The sequence below is a fragment of the Mirounga leonina genome, unplaced genomic scaffold, assembly GCF_011800145.1.
Source record: "Mirounga leonina isolate KUSES-001 unplaced genomic scaffold, KU_Mleo_1.0 Mir_82, whole genome shotgun sequence".
Classification (NCBI taxonomy): domain Eukaryota; kingdom Metazoa; phylum Chordata; class Mammalia; order Carnivora; family Phocidae; genus Mirounga; species Mirounga leonina.
Window position 1 is genome coordinate 52986901 of NW_023270825.1, and position 17114 is coordinate 53004014.

Sequence of the window (17114 nt, forward strand, 5' to 3'; positions counted from 1 at the left end):
TATATATATATATATATATATATATATATATATATATATATATATACTCAATCAGGAACCAAAATTCAATCAGAAACAAGTGGATGACCCTGCTTTGTCCACCTTGTGAGATTATAGTACCCCCCCCCCCACTGGTTTTTGTTTTCATTTTGGTTTTGTTTGCTTTTCTGTTGTGGCTTCCAAATGCTTTGGATTTGTCTAGGGTGTATTTTGCTTGGGTTGTGATTGATATTTTAGACTCTGCTCATTCACTCACCCATCCTTCTTTGGGCAAAATGACTAGAGTGAGTAATTCACAACAAGAGGAACCAGAGGCAATGGTCTCTGCCACAAAACTAATGGATATGGATATATGTAAGATGTCAGAAATGGAGTTCAGGATAGCAACTATAAAGTTAATAGCTAGGCTTGAAAAAAGCAGAAATGACAGTACAGCATCTCTAAGGGAGGAAATGAGATCTAATCAGGCCAAATTTAAAATTGCTATCAATGAGATGAAGTCTAAATTGGATGCTCTAACAGCTAGGGTAAATGAGACAGAAGAGAGAAGAGGTGATCTAGAGGACAGGCTGATGGAAAGGAAGGACATTGAGGAAAACAGAGATAGGCAGGTAGCCCATGAAAAAAGGATTGGAGAGATTAATGATGCCATAAAACGTTCTAATGTCAGAATTATTGGGATCCCCAAGGGGGTGGAGAGAGAGAGAGAGAGAAGACTAGAAGGTATATTTGAGCAAATCATAGCTGAGAATTTCCCTAATCTGGGGAAGGAAACAAGTATTCAAGTCAAAGAGGCAGAGAGGATCCCTCCCGAAATCAATAAAAATAGATCACCACCCCAACATATAACAGTGAAGCTTGCAAATCTCAAAGAAAAAGAAGCTATCCTAACAGCAGCTAAGGAGAGTGGCCATGAGGGGTGCCTGGGTGGTTCAGTTGGATAAGTGTCTGCCTTCAGCTCAGGTCATGATCTCAGGGACCTGGGATCGAGCCCTGCATTGGGTTCCCTGCTCAGAGGGGAGCCTGCTTTTCCTTCTCCCTCTGCCACTCCCCCTGCTTGTGTGCTCCCTCGCTCTGTCAAATAAATAAATAAAATCTTTAAAAAATAAAGAAGAACTTAAAAAATTCATGAAAACTAATGAGAATGAAAACACATCAGTTCAAAACCTCTGGGATACAGCAAAGACAGTCCTAAGAGGGAAGTACATAGCAATACAAGCCTTTCTCAAAAAATTAGAAAAATCCCAAATACATAAGCTAACCTTATACCTAAAGGAACTTGAGAAGGAACAGCAAATAAAGCCTAAACCAAGCGGGAGAAGAGAAATAATAAAGATTAGAGCAGAAATCAATGAAATAGAAACCAGAACAGTAGAACAGATCAATGAAACTAGAAGCTGGTTCTTTGAAAGAATGAATAAGATCAATAAACCTTTGGCCAGACTTATCCAAAAGAAAAGAGGAAGGACTCCAATTAATAAAATCATGGATGAAAGGGGAGAGATCACAACCAACACTAAGGAAATAAAGACAATTTTAAGAACATATTGTGAGCAACTATATGCCAACAAATTAGGCAATCTGGTAGAAATGGATGCATTCCAAGAAACTTAGAAACTACCAAGATTGAAACAGGGAGATGTAGAAAATCTGAACAGATCAATAACCAGCAAGGAAATTGAAGCAGTAATCAAAAACCTCCCAAAAAACAAGAGTCCAAGGCCAGATGGCTTCCCAGGGGAATTCTACCAAACATTTAAAGAAGAAATTATACCTATTCTGAAGCTGTCTCAAAAAATAGAAATGGAAGGAAAACTTCCAAACTTGTTCTATGAGCCAGTATTACCTTGATCCCAAAACCAGAAAAAAACCCATCAAAAAAGAGAATTACAGACCAATATCCCTGATGAGCATGGATGTCAAAATACTCAACAAGATACTAGCCAATAGGATACAACAGTACATTAAAAGGATTATTCACCATGCCCAGGTGGGATTTATTCATGGGATGCAAGGGTGGTTCAACATTTCGCAAATCAACCATTGTGATAGATCACATTAATAAAAGAAAAGACAAGAACCATACGATCCTCTCAATTGATACAGGAAAAGCATTTGACAAAAAACAATATCCTTTCTTGATTAAAACATCTCAAATTATAGGGATAGAAGGAACCTATCTCAAAATCATAAAAGCCATATATGAAAAGCCCACGGCGAATATCATTCTCAATGGGGTAAAACTGAGAGCTTTTCCCTTAAGGTCAGGAACATGAGAGAGATGCCCACTCTCATTACTATTTTTCAACATAGTACTAGAAGTACTAGCCTCAGCAATCAGACGACAAAAAGAAATAAAAGGCATTCTAATTGGCAAAGAAGAAGTCAAACTCTCTCTCTTCACAGATGACATGATCCTTTATGTGGAAAACCCAAAAGACTCCACCCTAAAATTTCTAGTCATACAGCAATTCAGCAACATGGCAGGGTACAAAATCAATACACAGAAATCAGTTGCATTTCTATACACTAACAATGTGACAGAAGAAAGAGAAATCAAAGAATCAATCCCATTTACAATTGCACCAAAACCCATAAGATACCTAGGAATAAACCTAACCAATGAGGTAAAGGATCTGTACTCTCGAAACTACAGAACGTTTATTAAAGAAATGGGGGAAGACACAAAGAGATGGAAAAACATTCCATGCTCATGGATTGGAAGAATAAACATTGTAAAAATGTCGATGCTGCCCAGAGCAATCTACACATTCACTGCAATCCTTATCAAAATACCATCCACTTTTTTCACAGAGCTGGAAGAAACACTCCTAGAATTTGTATGGAACCAGAAAAGACCCCAAATAGGGGAATGTTGAAAAAGAAAACCAAAGCTGGGGGCATCACAATGCCTGACTTCAAGCTATATTACAAAGCTGTGATCATCAAGACAGCGTGGTACTGGCATAAAAACAGACATATAGATCAATGGAACAGAATAGAGAACACAGAAATGGACCCTCAACTCTATGGTCAACTAATCTTTGACAAAACAGGAAAGAATATCCAATGGGAAAAAAGTCTCTTCAATAAATGGTGCTGGGAAAATTGAACAGCCACATGCAGGAGAATGAAACTCGACCATTCTCTTGCACCATACACAAAGATAAACTCAAAATGGATGAAAGACCTAAATGTGAGACAGGAATCCATCAAATCCTAGAGAAGAACACAGGCGGTAACCTCTTTGATCTCAGCCGCTGCAACTTCTTGCAAGACATGTCTCTAAAGACAAGGGAAACAAAAGCAAAGGTGAACTACTGGGACTTCATCAAGATAAAAACCTTCTCATGGCAAAGGAATCAGTCAACAAAACTAAAAGGCAATCTACAGAATGTGAGAAAATATTTGCAAATGACATAATAGATAAAGGGCTGGTGTCCAAGATCTATAAAGAACTTATCAAACTCAACACCCATAAAACAAATAATCCAGTCAAGAAATGGGCAGAAGACATGAAGAGACACTTCTCCAAAGAAGACATCCAAATGGCCAACAGACACATGAAAAAATGCTCAACATCACTTGTCATCAGGGAAATACAAACCAAAACCACAATGAGATACCACTTTACACCAGTCAGAATGGCTAAAATTAACAAGACAGGGAACAACAAATTTTGGCGAGGATGTGGAGAAAGGGGAACCCTCTTACACTGTTGGTGGGAATGCAAGCTGGTGCAACCACTCTGGAAAACAGTATGGAGGTTCCTCAAGAGGTAAAATAGAGATACCCTATGACCCAGCAATTGCACTACTAGGTATTTACCCCAGAGATACAGATGTAGTGAAAAGAAGGGGCACCTGCACCCCAATGTTCATAGCAGCAGTGTCCACAATAGCCGAACTGTGGAAGGAGCTGAGATGTCCTTCAACAGATGAGTGGATAAAGAAGATGTGGCTCATATATACAACAGAATATTACTCAGCCATCAGAAAGGATGAATACCTACTATTTGCATTGACATGGATGGAACTGGAGGGTATTATGCTAACTGAAATAAGTCAATCAGAGAAAGACAATTATCATATGGTTTCACTTATATGTGGAATATAAGGAATAGTGCAGAGGATCATAGAGGAAGTGAGGGAAAACTGAATGGGAAGAAATCAGAGAGGGAAGCAAACCATGAGAGACTCTTGACTCTGGAAAACAAACTGAGGGTTGCAGAAAGGGAGGTGGTTGGGGGGATGGGGTAACTGGGTGATGAGCATTAAGGAGGGCACATGATGTGATGAGCACTGGGTGTTATATGCAACTAATGAATCATTGAGCACTGCATGAAAAACTAATGATGTACTATATGGTGGCTAATTGAATTTAAATTTAAAAAAAGGGAAATTGAGTTGTATGCATTGACTTAATGTATGAGGGCTTCCTCTGACCTCTTTATACTGCTTCTGTGAGATTAGTAAGTGAAGAACATAACTAATCAGACACTACCTTCAACAGACTAGGCATCTTCAACCATAATAGGTGGGATGATATTTAATGCACTTAAGATGTTAATAATATAGTAGAAAAAGTATAACATCCACTGATTTAGAGTCAGAGTAATCCAACTTAAAGATGGAGAAATTGAGTCCTAAGAAAGTGAATTGACAAAGACTACCCCTCAGTTAATGACCTAAGAAGAATCAAATTCTATATTTCTCCAATATCTACATCTAATACCACAACTCAAAATTTAGAGGTCTGCCTATACTTTTTCCTCCAATCTAATATTCCAGTAAGTCACTCTGTAAACTCAGCTTTCCTAGATCCAGAGCCTGGGTGGGGATTTTCATGCAAGTGATACTTTAAGGGTATTTTATCAGGAGAAACTTGTAGGAAAAACAAACAGAAAAGGGGATATACTAGTCTTCTTAGACTGCCATAACAAAAGCCACAAATGGGTGGCATTAAGTAATGGAAATTTATTTTCTCATTTATTTTCTTACAGTTCTGTAAACTAAATGTCCAAGATCAAGGTGCCAGCAAATTCAGTTCCTGGTGAGGCCTGCCTTCCTGGCTTCTTGCTGTGTGCTCACATGATTTTTTCACATGTGCAGAGAGAAAATGATCTCTGATATTTTACTCTTCTTATAAGGATTCCAGTTCTATCAGATTAGGATGCCACCCCTATAATCTCATTTAACCTTATCTCCCTAATAGTAATAATTATAATAATATAATAATAGTAATAGTAATAATAGAAGTAGCAATAGTAGTAGAACCAATAACTATCTCCCCTAAAAGCCGTATCTTCAAATACAGTCCCACTGGGAATTATTACTTTATGATACAAATTTGGGAGGGAGACAATTTAGTCCATAATGGAAGGGAAAGTCAAACCATGCAGTTTTAGCTGAAGTCTATGCTTAGCCTGACCAAGAATGAAGTATAAACTGCACTATGGAATTAGTCCTGCCAAGGCTAGAGAGCTAGGTTTTCCTACTAGTTCTCTCTCTAATCCTACTCCAAATAACTATCATTGATCAGTCATGTTAGTAGATCATGGGATGATATAAATGGCAAGATGGATCCATTTATGCAAAACAGTTCTCTGGAAGAGTTTATAGGTGGGAGCCATTGGTAGCTACACAGGTAGAAGTTAGAAAATAGGCTTACCAACCAGTAAAAGAGATCCCTGGGGTTTGGTCAGGATCTAACAGGATCCACTAAGTCACTAAATTCTGTATATGTTTTACTTATTTGAATGTCATTTTCTTAGTTCAAATCACCATTGTGTGTCATCTGGATACTGTAATAGTCTCAACTAATTTTTCTGCTTCCAGCATTTTCCTTCTCTATTTCATCCTTCTTCTTGTTGCCAGAATGTATCTAAAACACAAATTTGACCATGTCACATCTTTCTAAATCTGCCAGTATTATCCTTAAGAGAAACAAACTCTTGGCTCTATACCTAAGATTCTTCTTAACTGAATCTTCTCTACTTTCCCATCTAAACCCATTGCAATTTCTAGATCCATATGCCATGCTTTAGCTATACTAAATACAAAATTATTTTTTTAATCCTCACTCATCTAAGCTTTGGGGACTATTCACATGTTATTTTATTCATTTGGATTGCCCATTAGCTTTTCTTTCTAATTGAATTTCTTGTACCTACTCTATAAATATAAGTAAAATGTCAGCTACTCCAGGAAATCATCCGCTCACCCAAACTCAAGCTATTTTAGTTGTTTGCAGGGCTATTTGAACATCCTTCTTTTATTAGAGTATTTCATATTATAATTAGTTGGTTTACATATCTAACTGATAGTACAAAGCACAGGTATTACACTAGAAAAAACAATTTCTGTCAAATAAGAATAAAAGAGATGTAGCTATGAGTTGCTGCAGTTTTTTTTTAGTTATATTAACACAGTTAATTATATTATACCTTATATAACTGTATAAGTTTAAGGTGTACAGCATAGTGATTTGACTTTGGTATTTTCTGAAATGATTACCACAGTAACTTAACATCCATCATCTCAAATAGAAAAAAAGGAAAATTGTGTTTTTTCTTTATGATGAGAACTTTTAGAGTTTATTCTTTTAGCAACTTTCAAATATACCATAAAACAGTGTTAGCTATAATTACCATATGTTATACATTACACCCTTTGTACTTGCTTAACTTGTCACTAGGAGTTTATGCCTTTTGAACATCTTCATCCAGTTCCCCTACCTCCACCTCTGGTAACCACAAATCAGTCTCTTTTCTTATGAGTTTGATTTTTTTGTTTTTGTTTTGGGTTCATTTGTTTTTTAGATTCCACATATAATTAATATCCTATAGTATTTGTCTTTCTCTGACTTATTTCACTTAGCATAATGCCTTTAAGGTCCATCTATGTTGTTGAAAATGGTAAGATTTCCTTCTTTTGTATGGCTGAATATTTCATTTTATATATTATATATAAATACACATTATATACATGCATATATAAGTGTGTATATATATATATGTGTGTGTGTGTGTATATATATATCTCATTTTCTTTATCCATTTATCCACAGATGGACACTTAGGTTTTTTCCATGTCCTTAATGTTGTAAATAATGCTGCAATGAACATGGTGGTGCATATATCTCTTTGACATAGTATGTTCATTTCCTTCAGATATATATACTCAGGAGTGGAATTTTAGTGTTATATGGGAGCTCTATTTTAAAATTTTTGAGGAAATTTCATATCTTTTCTATAGTGGCTCTATAAATTTACAATCCCATCAAAAGTGCACAAGAGTTCCCATTTCTCCATATCCTGCCAACATCTGTTATCTCCTGTCCTTTTGATGATAGTTATTCTAACAACTGTGAGGTGGTATCTCACTGTGGTTTTGAGTTGCATTTCCCAGATGATTAGTGATGTTGAGCACCTTTTCACATACTGTTGGCCATTTATGTGTTCTGTAGAAAAATGTCTATTCAGGTCCTTTGCCCATTTTAAAAATTGGATTAGTGGTTTATTTTGCTATTAAGTTGTATGAGTTTTTATATATTCTGAATATTAAGATTTTATGAGATGTATGTTTGAAATATTTTTTCCCATTTGTAAGCTGTCTTTTCATTTTGTTGATGATTTCTTTTTCTGTGCAAAAGCTTTTTAGTTTGGTATAGTCCCAAGTTGTTTTTTATTTTGTTGTTTATGCCTTGAGTTTTTCCTATATTTCTTCTTGAAGTTTTATTGTCTCAGGCCTCAAATTTAAGTCTTTAATCCATTTCTAGAAAAAAAAATTGTAAGTGGCATAAGATAAGGGTCTAGTTTCATTCTTTTACATGTGAATATCCAGTTGTTTTCCCAGTACCATTTATTGAAGAGAATGTCCTTTCTCCACTGAGTATTCTTGGCTGTCTTCTCAAATATTAGTTGACTGTATATGCATGGATTTATTTCTGAGCTTTGATTCTGATCCACTGGTCTATGCATCTGTTTTTATGCTGGTACCAAACTGTTTGGATTACTATACTTTATAATATAGCTTGGATTAAGGAAGTGTGATGCCTCCCACTTTGTCCCTCTTTCTCAGGATTACTTGGGTTATTCAGGGTCTTCCAATGGTTTCAAATAAGTTTTAGCTTTGTTTTTTCTACTTCTATAAAAATTGCCATTGTAATTCTGATAGGGATTGCATTAAATGTATAGATGGCTTTGGGTAGTGTGAACATTTTAACAATATAATTTTTTTTTTTCCCAATGAAGGGATAACTTGCCATTTATTTGTGTGGCCTTTGATTTCTTTCATCAATATTTTATAGTTTTAAGGTAGAGATCTTTCACCTCCTTGGTTAAATTTATTCCTAAGCATATTATTGTTTTTTATGCTATTATAAATGTGATTTTCTTTATTTCTTTTTCAGATAATTCATTGTTAGTGTATAGAAATGCTACTGATTATGATATGTTAATTCTGTATCATACAACTTTATTAAATTTGTTGATCAGATCTAATTGTCTTTTAGTGGAGTCTTTAGGATTTTCTATATAAAATCATGTCATCTGCAAATAGAGATAATTTTATTTCTTTTCAGTTCTGATGCCTTTTCTTTCTCATTTTTGACTGATTGCTCTGGCTAGAATTTCCAATACTCTGTTGAAAAGGAATGGAGAGAGTGGGCACTCTTGTCTTGTTCCTAATTGTACAGGAAAAGCTTTCAACTTTTCACCACTGAGTATGATGTTACCTGTGGGCTTGTCATATATGGCTTTTATTATGTTGAGGTAAGTTCCTTCTATACTCAATTTTTAAAAGAGTTTTTATCATGAACAGATGTTGAATTTTGTCAGATACTTTTCTGTATCTGATGAGATGAACACTTTTTTTCTTTTATTCTATTAATGATGTATATCATATTTATTGATTTGTGTATGTTGAAACATCCTTGTATCCCAGAGATAAATCCCTCTTTATCATGGTGAATGATCCGTTTAATGTGCTGCAGAATTCAGCTTGCTAGTATTTTATTGAAAAGTTTTGTATCTATAGTTCTTTGTCAAGGATACTCGCCTATAGTTTTCTTGTAGTGTCCTTTTGTGGCTTTCTTATCAGGGTATTGCTGGCCTTTTAAAATTGAGTTTTGAAATTATCTCTTGCCTTTGATTTTTTTTGGAAGAATTTGAGAAACATTAGCATTAATTCTTGTTTACATGATCTGTGAAATTCACCAGTGAAGCCATATGGTCTTGGGCTTTTCTTGTTAGGAGATTTTTGATTAAAGACTCAATCTTCTTACTAGTAGTAAGTCTATTAAAAAATTCTATTTCTTCCTGATTCAATCAGGGTAAGTTGTATGTTTCTCAGAATATCTACATTTCTTTTAGACTCTTGTTGGAGTATACTTGTTCATGGTATCCTTTCATGATTTTTTTTTTTTTATAAATCTACTTTTTTTTTTTTTAAGATTTTATTTATTTGACAGAGAGAGGCACAGTGAGAGAAGGAACACAAGCAGAGGGAGTGGGTAAGGGAGAAGCAGGCTTCCCGCCGAGCAGGGAGCCCGATGCGGGGCTCGATCCCAGGACCCTGAGATCATGACCTGAGCCGAAGGCAGATGCTTAACGACTGAGCCACCCAGGCGCCCCCCTTTCATGATTTTTTATTTCTGTGGTATCAGTTGTAATGTCTCCATTTTATAATTTTGTTGCTTTGGATTCTCTTTTTCCCTTGGTTAGTCTACTTAAAGTTTGTCAGTTTTGTTTTTCTCTTCAAGTACTCAGTTTTGTTAATGTTTTCTATTGTTTCTCTGTTCTTTATTTCATTTGTTTCTGCTCTAATCTTTATTATATCCTTCCTTTTGCTAACTTTGGGCTTAGATCATTGTTCTTAATGTCTTACAAGGTACACTTTGTCTTCTCTTTAATATTTTATTTGATCTATTAGCTATTCAGGAGAATGTTGATTTTTAAGTATTAATGAGTTTTCCAGTTTTCCTCCTGTTATTGATTTCTAGTTTCATACAATTGTATTCAGAGAAGATACTTGGCATAATTTCAATCTTCTTGAATTTGCTAAGACTTGTTTTGTGGCTAAACATATGTTCTATCCTAGAAAATGCTCCATGTGGGCTTGAGAAAATGTGTGCTCTGCTTTTGTTACAGAATGTTCTGTATATGTCTGTCAGGTTGTTTGGTCTATAGTAATCAGATCTGCTGTTTTCTTATTAACTCTGTCTGTGTGATCTATCCATTGTTGAGGGTGGGATATTGAAGTCCCAAATAGCATTGTAATCTATTTTAGTTGTGTTAGTTTTTGTTTGTATGTTTAGTGCTCTGATGTTGGGTACATGAATTTCTACCGTTGTTATATCTTCTTGATGGATTCCCTCCTTTATCACTATATAATGACCTTTCTCTTTTTTTTTTTTTACCAATTATAGATTAAAGTCTATTTTGTCTAATATAAGTATAGCTACTCTGCTTTTGTTTTGGTTACCATTTGCTTGAGTATTTTTTTCCTTCTCTTCATTTTCAGTCTATATGTGTCTTTAAGTCTAAAGTGAGTCTTCTGTAGGCAGCATAAGTGGGTCTTAATTTTTATCCAACCGGCCAGTGAATAGAGAATTTAATCCATTTATATTTAAGTAATTATTTATTTTAATTTTTTAAATTTATTCTTTTATTGTTCTTAATTTTAATTTCAGTATAGTTAACATACAATGTTATATTAATTTCAGGTATACAGTATAGTGATTCAACAATTCTATACATTTCTCCATGTTCATCATTATAAGTGTACTCTAATCCCCATCACCTATTTGACCCATCTCCTCACCCACCACCTTTCTAGTAACCATCAGTTTCTTTATCATTAAGAGATTGTTTCTTAATTTCTCTCTCTCTTTTTTTCTTTGCTTGTTTATTTTCTTTCTTAAATTTCACATATGAATGAAGTCATATGGTATATGTCTTTCTCTGACTTATTTCACTTAGCATTATACTCTCTAGCACCATCCATATCCTTGTAAATGGCAAGATTTCATTCCTTTATTTGGTTGCATAATGCATGCATATATATATGCATATATAATATTAATATAAATATATATACATATATTAATGGACAAAGAAGTTATTGCTGAACACTGAGCTGATTCCAAAATTTGGCTATTGTAAATAATGCTGCAGTAAATATAGGGGCGAATATATCCCTTTCAATTACTGTTTTACTATTTTTGGGACAAATACCCAGTAGTGCAATTACTGGATCATAGGGTACTTCTATTTTAAATTTTTTGAGGACTTTCCATACTATTTTTCACAGTGGCTGCACCAGTTTGTATTCCCATCAACAATGCAAGAGGGTTTCTTTTATTCTGCATCCCCCTCCCCACTTTTTTTTTTAAGCCATTCTGACAGGTGTGAAGTGATATTGTAGTATGGTTTGCATTTCCCTGATGATGAGTGATGTTGAGCATTCTTTCATGTATCTGTTGGCCACCTGTATGTCTTCTTTGGAAAAGTGTCTTTTCATTTTTTCATGTCTTCTGCTTATTTTTTAATTGTATTATTTGTTTTTTGGGTATTGAGTTATATCAGTTTTTTATGTATTTTATATTTTTTTATTATTTTTTTAATTTTTTTATTTTTATGTTACTCCCTATACATTACATCATTAGTTTTAGGTGTAGTGTTCCATGATTCATTGTTTGTGCATAACACCCAGTGCTCCGTGCAGAATGTGCCCTCCTCAATACCCATCACCAGGCTAACCCATCCTCCCACCCCCCTCACCTCTAGAACCCTCAGTTTGTTTTTCAGACTCCATCGTCTCTCATGGTTCGTCTACCCCTCCGATTTTCCCCCTTCATTCTTCCCCTCCTGCTACATTCTTCTTCTTCTTTTTTTTTTTTTTCTTAACATATATTGCATTATTTGTTTCAGAGGTACAGATCTGAGATTCAACAGTCTTGCACAATTCACAGCGCTTACCAGAGCACATACCCTCCCCAGTGTCTATTACCCAGTCACCCCCTCCCTCCCGCCCCCACTCCAGCAACCCTCAGTTTGTTTCCTGGGATTAAGAATTCCTCATATCAGTGAGGTCATATGATACATGTCTTTCTCTGTTTGACTTATTTCGCTCAACATAATACCCTCCAGTTCCATCCATGTCGTTGCAAATGGCAAGATCTCATTCCTTTTGATGGCTGCATAATATTCCATTGTATATATATACCACCTCTTCTTTATCCAGTCATCTGTCGATGGACATCTTGGCTCTTTCCACAGTTTGGCTATTGTGGACATTGCTGCTATAAACATCGGGGTGCACGTACTCTTTCGAATCCCTACTTTTGTATCATTGGGGTAAATACACAGTAGTGCAATTGCTGGATCATAGGGTAGCTCTATTTTCAACTTTTTGAGGAACCTCCATACTGTTTTCCAGAGTGGCTGCACCAGCTTGCATTCCCACCAACAGTGTAGGAGGGTTCCCCTTTCTCCACATCCCCACCAACATCTGTCCTTTCCTGACTTGTTAATTTTAGCCATTCTGACTGGTGTGAGGTGGTATCTCATTGAGGTTTTGATTTGGATTTCCCTGATGCTGAGCGATATTGAGCACTTTTTCATGTGTCTGTTGGCCATTTGGATGTCTTCTTTGGAAAAATGTCTGTTCATGTCTTCTGCCCATTTCTTGATTGGATTCTTTGTTCTTTGGGTGTTGAGTTTGATGAGTTCTTTATAGATTTTGGATACTAGCCCTTTATCTGATATGTCATTTGCAAATATCTTCTCCCATTCTGTCGGTTGTCTTTTGGTTTTGTTGACTGTTTCCTTTGTTTTGCAAAAGCTTTTTATCTTGATGAAGTCCCAATAGTTCATTTTTGCCCTTGCTTCCCTTGCCTTTGGCGATGTTTCTAGGAAGAAGTTCCTGTGGCTGAGGTCGAAGAGGTTGCTGCCTGTGTTCTCCTTTAGGATTTTGATGGACTCCGGTCTCACATTGAGGTCTTTCAACAATTTGGAGTCTATTTTTGTGTGTGGTGTAAGGAAATGATCCAGTTTCATTCTTCTGTATGTGGCTATCCAATTTTCCCAACACCATTTGTTGAAGAGACTGTCTTTTTTCCATTGGACATTCTTTCCTGCTTTGTCAAAGATTAGTTGACCATAGAGTTGAGGATCCATTTCTGGGCTCTCTATTCTGTTCCATTGATCTATGTGTCTGTTTTTGTGCCAGTACCATACTGTCTTGATGATGACAGCTTTGTAATAGAGCTGGAAGTCCGGAATTGTGATGCCGCCAGCTTTGCTTTGCTTTTTCAACATTCCTCTGGCTATTTGGGGTCTTTTCTGGTTCCATACAAATTTTAGGATTATTTGTTCCATTTCTTTGAAAAAAGTGGATGGTATTTTGATGGGGATTGCATTGAATGTGTAGATTGCTCTAGGTAGCACTGACATCTTCACAATATTTGTTCTTCCAATCCATGAGCATGGCACGTTTTTCCATTTCTTTGTGTCTTCCTCAATTTCTTTCATGAGTATTTTATAGTTTTCTGAGTACAGATCCTTTGCCTCTTTGGTTAGATTTATTCCTAGGTATCTTATGGTTTTGGGTGCAATTGTAAATGGGATCGACTCCTTAATTTCTCTTTCTTCTGTCTTGTTGTTGGTGTATAGGAATGCCACTGACTTCTGTGCATTGATTTTATATCCTGTCACTTTACTGAATTCCTGTATGAGTTCTAGCAGTTTTGGGTGGAGTCTTTGGGGTTTTCCACATAAAGTATCATATCATCTGCAAAGAGTGAGAGTTTGACTTCTTCTTTGCCGATTTGGATGCCTTTGATTTCTTTTTGTTGTCTGATTGCTGTGGCTAGGACTTCCAATACTATGTTGAATAGTAGTGGTGATAGTGGACATCCCTGCCGTGTTCCTGACCTTAGGGGGAATGCTCTCAGTTTTTCCCCATTGAGAATGATATTCGCTGTAGGTTTTTTATACATGGCTTTTATGGTATTGAGGTATGTACCCTCTATGCCTATACTCTGAAGAGTTTTGATCAAGAAAGGATGCTGTACTTTGTCAAAAGCTTTTTCTGCACTTATTGAGAGGATCATATGATTCTTGTTCTTTCTTTTCTTAATGTATTGTATCACGTTGATTGATTTGCGTATGTTGAACCAACCTTGCAGCCCAGGGATAAATCCCACTTGGTCGTGGTAAATAATCCTTTTAATGTACTGTTGGATCCTATTGGCTAGTGTTTTGGTGAGAATTTTTGCATTCATGTTCATCAGGGATATTGTTCTGTAATTCTCCTTTTTGATGGGGTCTTTGTCTGGTTTGGGGATCAAGGTAATGCTGGCCTCATAAAATGAGTTTGGAAGTTTTCCTTCCGTTTCTATTTTTTGGAACAGTTTCAGAAGAATAGGTATTCATTCTTCTTGAAATGTTTGGTAGAATTCCCCTGGGAAGCCATCTGGCCCTGGGCTTTTGTTTTTTGGGAGATTTTTGATGACTGCTTCAATTTCCTTAGTGGTTATAGGTCTGTTCAGGTTTTCTATTTCTTCCTGGTTCAGTTTTGGTAGTTGATACATCTCTAGGAATGCATCCATTTCTTCCAGGTTATCTAATTTGCTGGCATAGAGTTGCTCATAATATGTTCTTATAATTGTTTGTATTTCTTTGATGTTGGGGTTGTGCTCTCTCCTCTTTCATTCATGATTTTGTTGATTTGGGTCATTTCTCTTTTCTTTTTGATAAGTCTGGCCAGGGGTTTATCAATCTTGTTAATTCTGTCAAAGAACCAGCTCCTAGTTTCGTTGATCTGTTCTACTGTTCTTTTGGTTTCTATTTCATTGATTTCTGCTCTGATCTTTATTATGTGTCTTCTCCTGCTGGGTTTAGGCTTTATTTGCTGTTCTTTCTCCAGCTCCTTTAGGTGTAGGGTTAGGTTGTGTACTTGAGACCTTTCCTGTTTCTTGAGAAAGGCTTGTATTGCTATATACTTTCCTCTTAGGACTGCCTTTGCTGCATCCCAAAGATTTTGAACAGTTGTGTTTTCATTTTCATTGGTTTCCATGAATTTTTTTAATTCTTCTTTAATTTCCTGGTTGACCCATTCATTCTTCAGTAGGATGCTCTTTAGCCTCCATGTATTTGAATTCTTTCTGACTTTCCTCTTGTGATTGAGTTCTAGTTTCAAAGCATTGTGGTCTGAAAATAGGCAGGGAATGATCCCAATCTTTTGGTACCGGTTGAGACCTGATTTATGACCTAGGATGTGATAGATTCTGGAGAATGTTCCACGGGCACTAGAGAAGAATGTGTATTCCATTGCTTTGGGATGGAATGTTCTGAATATGTCTGTGAAGTCCGTTTGGTCCAGTGTGTCATTTAAAGTCTTTATTTCCTTGTTGATCTTTTGCTTAGATGATCTGTCCATTTCAGTGAGGGAGGTGTTAAAGTCCCCCACTATTATTGTATTGTTGTCGATGTGTTTCTTTGCTTTTGTTATTAATTGGCTTATATAAATGGCTGCTCCCATGTTAGGGACATAGATATTTATAATTGTTAGATCTTCTTGCTGGGTAGACCCTTTAAGTAGGATATAGTGTCCTTCCTCATCTCTTATTACAGTCTTTGGTTTAAAATCTAATTTGTCTGATATAAGGATTGCCAGCCCAGCTTTCTTTTGGTGTCCATTAGCATGGTAAATGGTTTTCCACCCCCTCACTTTCAATCTGGGGGTGTCTTTGGGTCTAAAATGAGTCTCTTGCAGACAGCATATTGATGGGTCTTGTTTTTTTATCCAATCTGATAGCCTGTGTCTTTTGATTGGGGCATTTAGCCCATTTACATTCAGGGTAACTATTGAAAGATAGGAATTTAGTGCCATTGTATTGTCTGTAAGGTGACTGTTACTGTATATTGTCTGTGTTCCTTTCTGGTCTATGTTGCTTTTAGGCTCTCTCTTTGCTTAGAGGACACCTTTCAAGATTTCTTGTAGGGCTGGTTTCGTGTTTGCCAATTCCTTTAGTGTTTGTTTTTCCTGGAAGCTTTTCATCTCTCCTTCAATTTTCAATGACAGCCTAGCTGGATATAGTATTCTTGGCTGCATATTTTCTCATTTAGTGCTCTGAATATACCCTGCCAGTCCTTTCTGGCCTGCCAGGTCTCTGTGGATAGGTCTGTTGCCAATCTAATGTTTCTACCCTTGTAGGTTACATATCTCTTCTCCCGAGCTGCTTTCAGGATTTTCTCTTTGTCTATGAGACTCGTAAGTTTTACTATTAGATGTCGGGGTGTTGACTTATTTTTATTGATTTTGAGAGGGGTTCTCTGTGCTTCCTGGATTTTGATGCCTGTTTCCTTCCCCAAATCAGGGAAGTGCTCTGCTATAATTTGCTCCAGTATACCTTCTGCCCCTCTCTCTCTTTCTTCTTCTTCTGGGATCCCAATTATTCTAATGTTGTTTCGTCTTATCGTATCGCTTATCTCTCGAATTCTGCCCTCGTGATCCAGTAGTTGTTTATCTCTCTTTTTCTCAGCTTCTTTATTTTCCATCATTTGGTCTTCTATATCACTGATTCTCTCTTCTGCCTCATTTATCCTAGCAGTTAGTGCCCCCATTTTTTTATTGCACCTCATTAATAGCCGTTTTGATTTCTACTTGGTTAGATTTTAGTTCTTTTACTTCTCAGAAAGGGTTTCTCTAATAACTTCCATGCTTTTCTCATGCCCAGCTAGTATCTTTAAAGTGATGATTCTGAACTCTAGATCTGACATCGTACCCGTGTCCGTATTGAGTAGGTCCCTGGCAGTCGGTACTACCTCTTGTTCTTTTTGTTGAGGTGATTTTTCTGTCTTGTCATTTTGTCCAGAGGAGAATAGATGAATGAGAGAACAAAATGCTAGCAGAGTAACAACGTCCCCAGAAAAGATATTCTAAACAAATCAGAAAAGACCTGAAACAGTGGGAAAAGAAGGGGAAAGAGAGAAAAAAGGAAAAGAAAAAAAAAGAAAAAGATAAAGATAAAAACAAACAAAAAAAGAGCAAAACAAAACAACAACAACAAAAAATAACCAGAATGTGATCAAATATGATCAGGCTGGT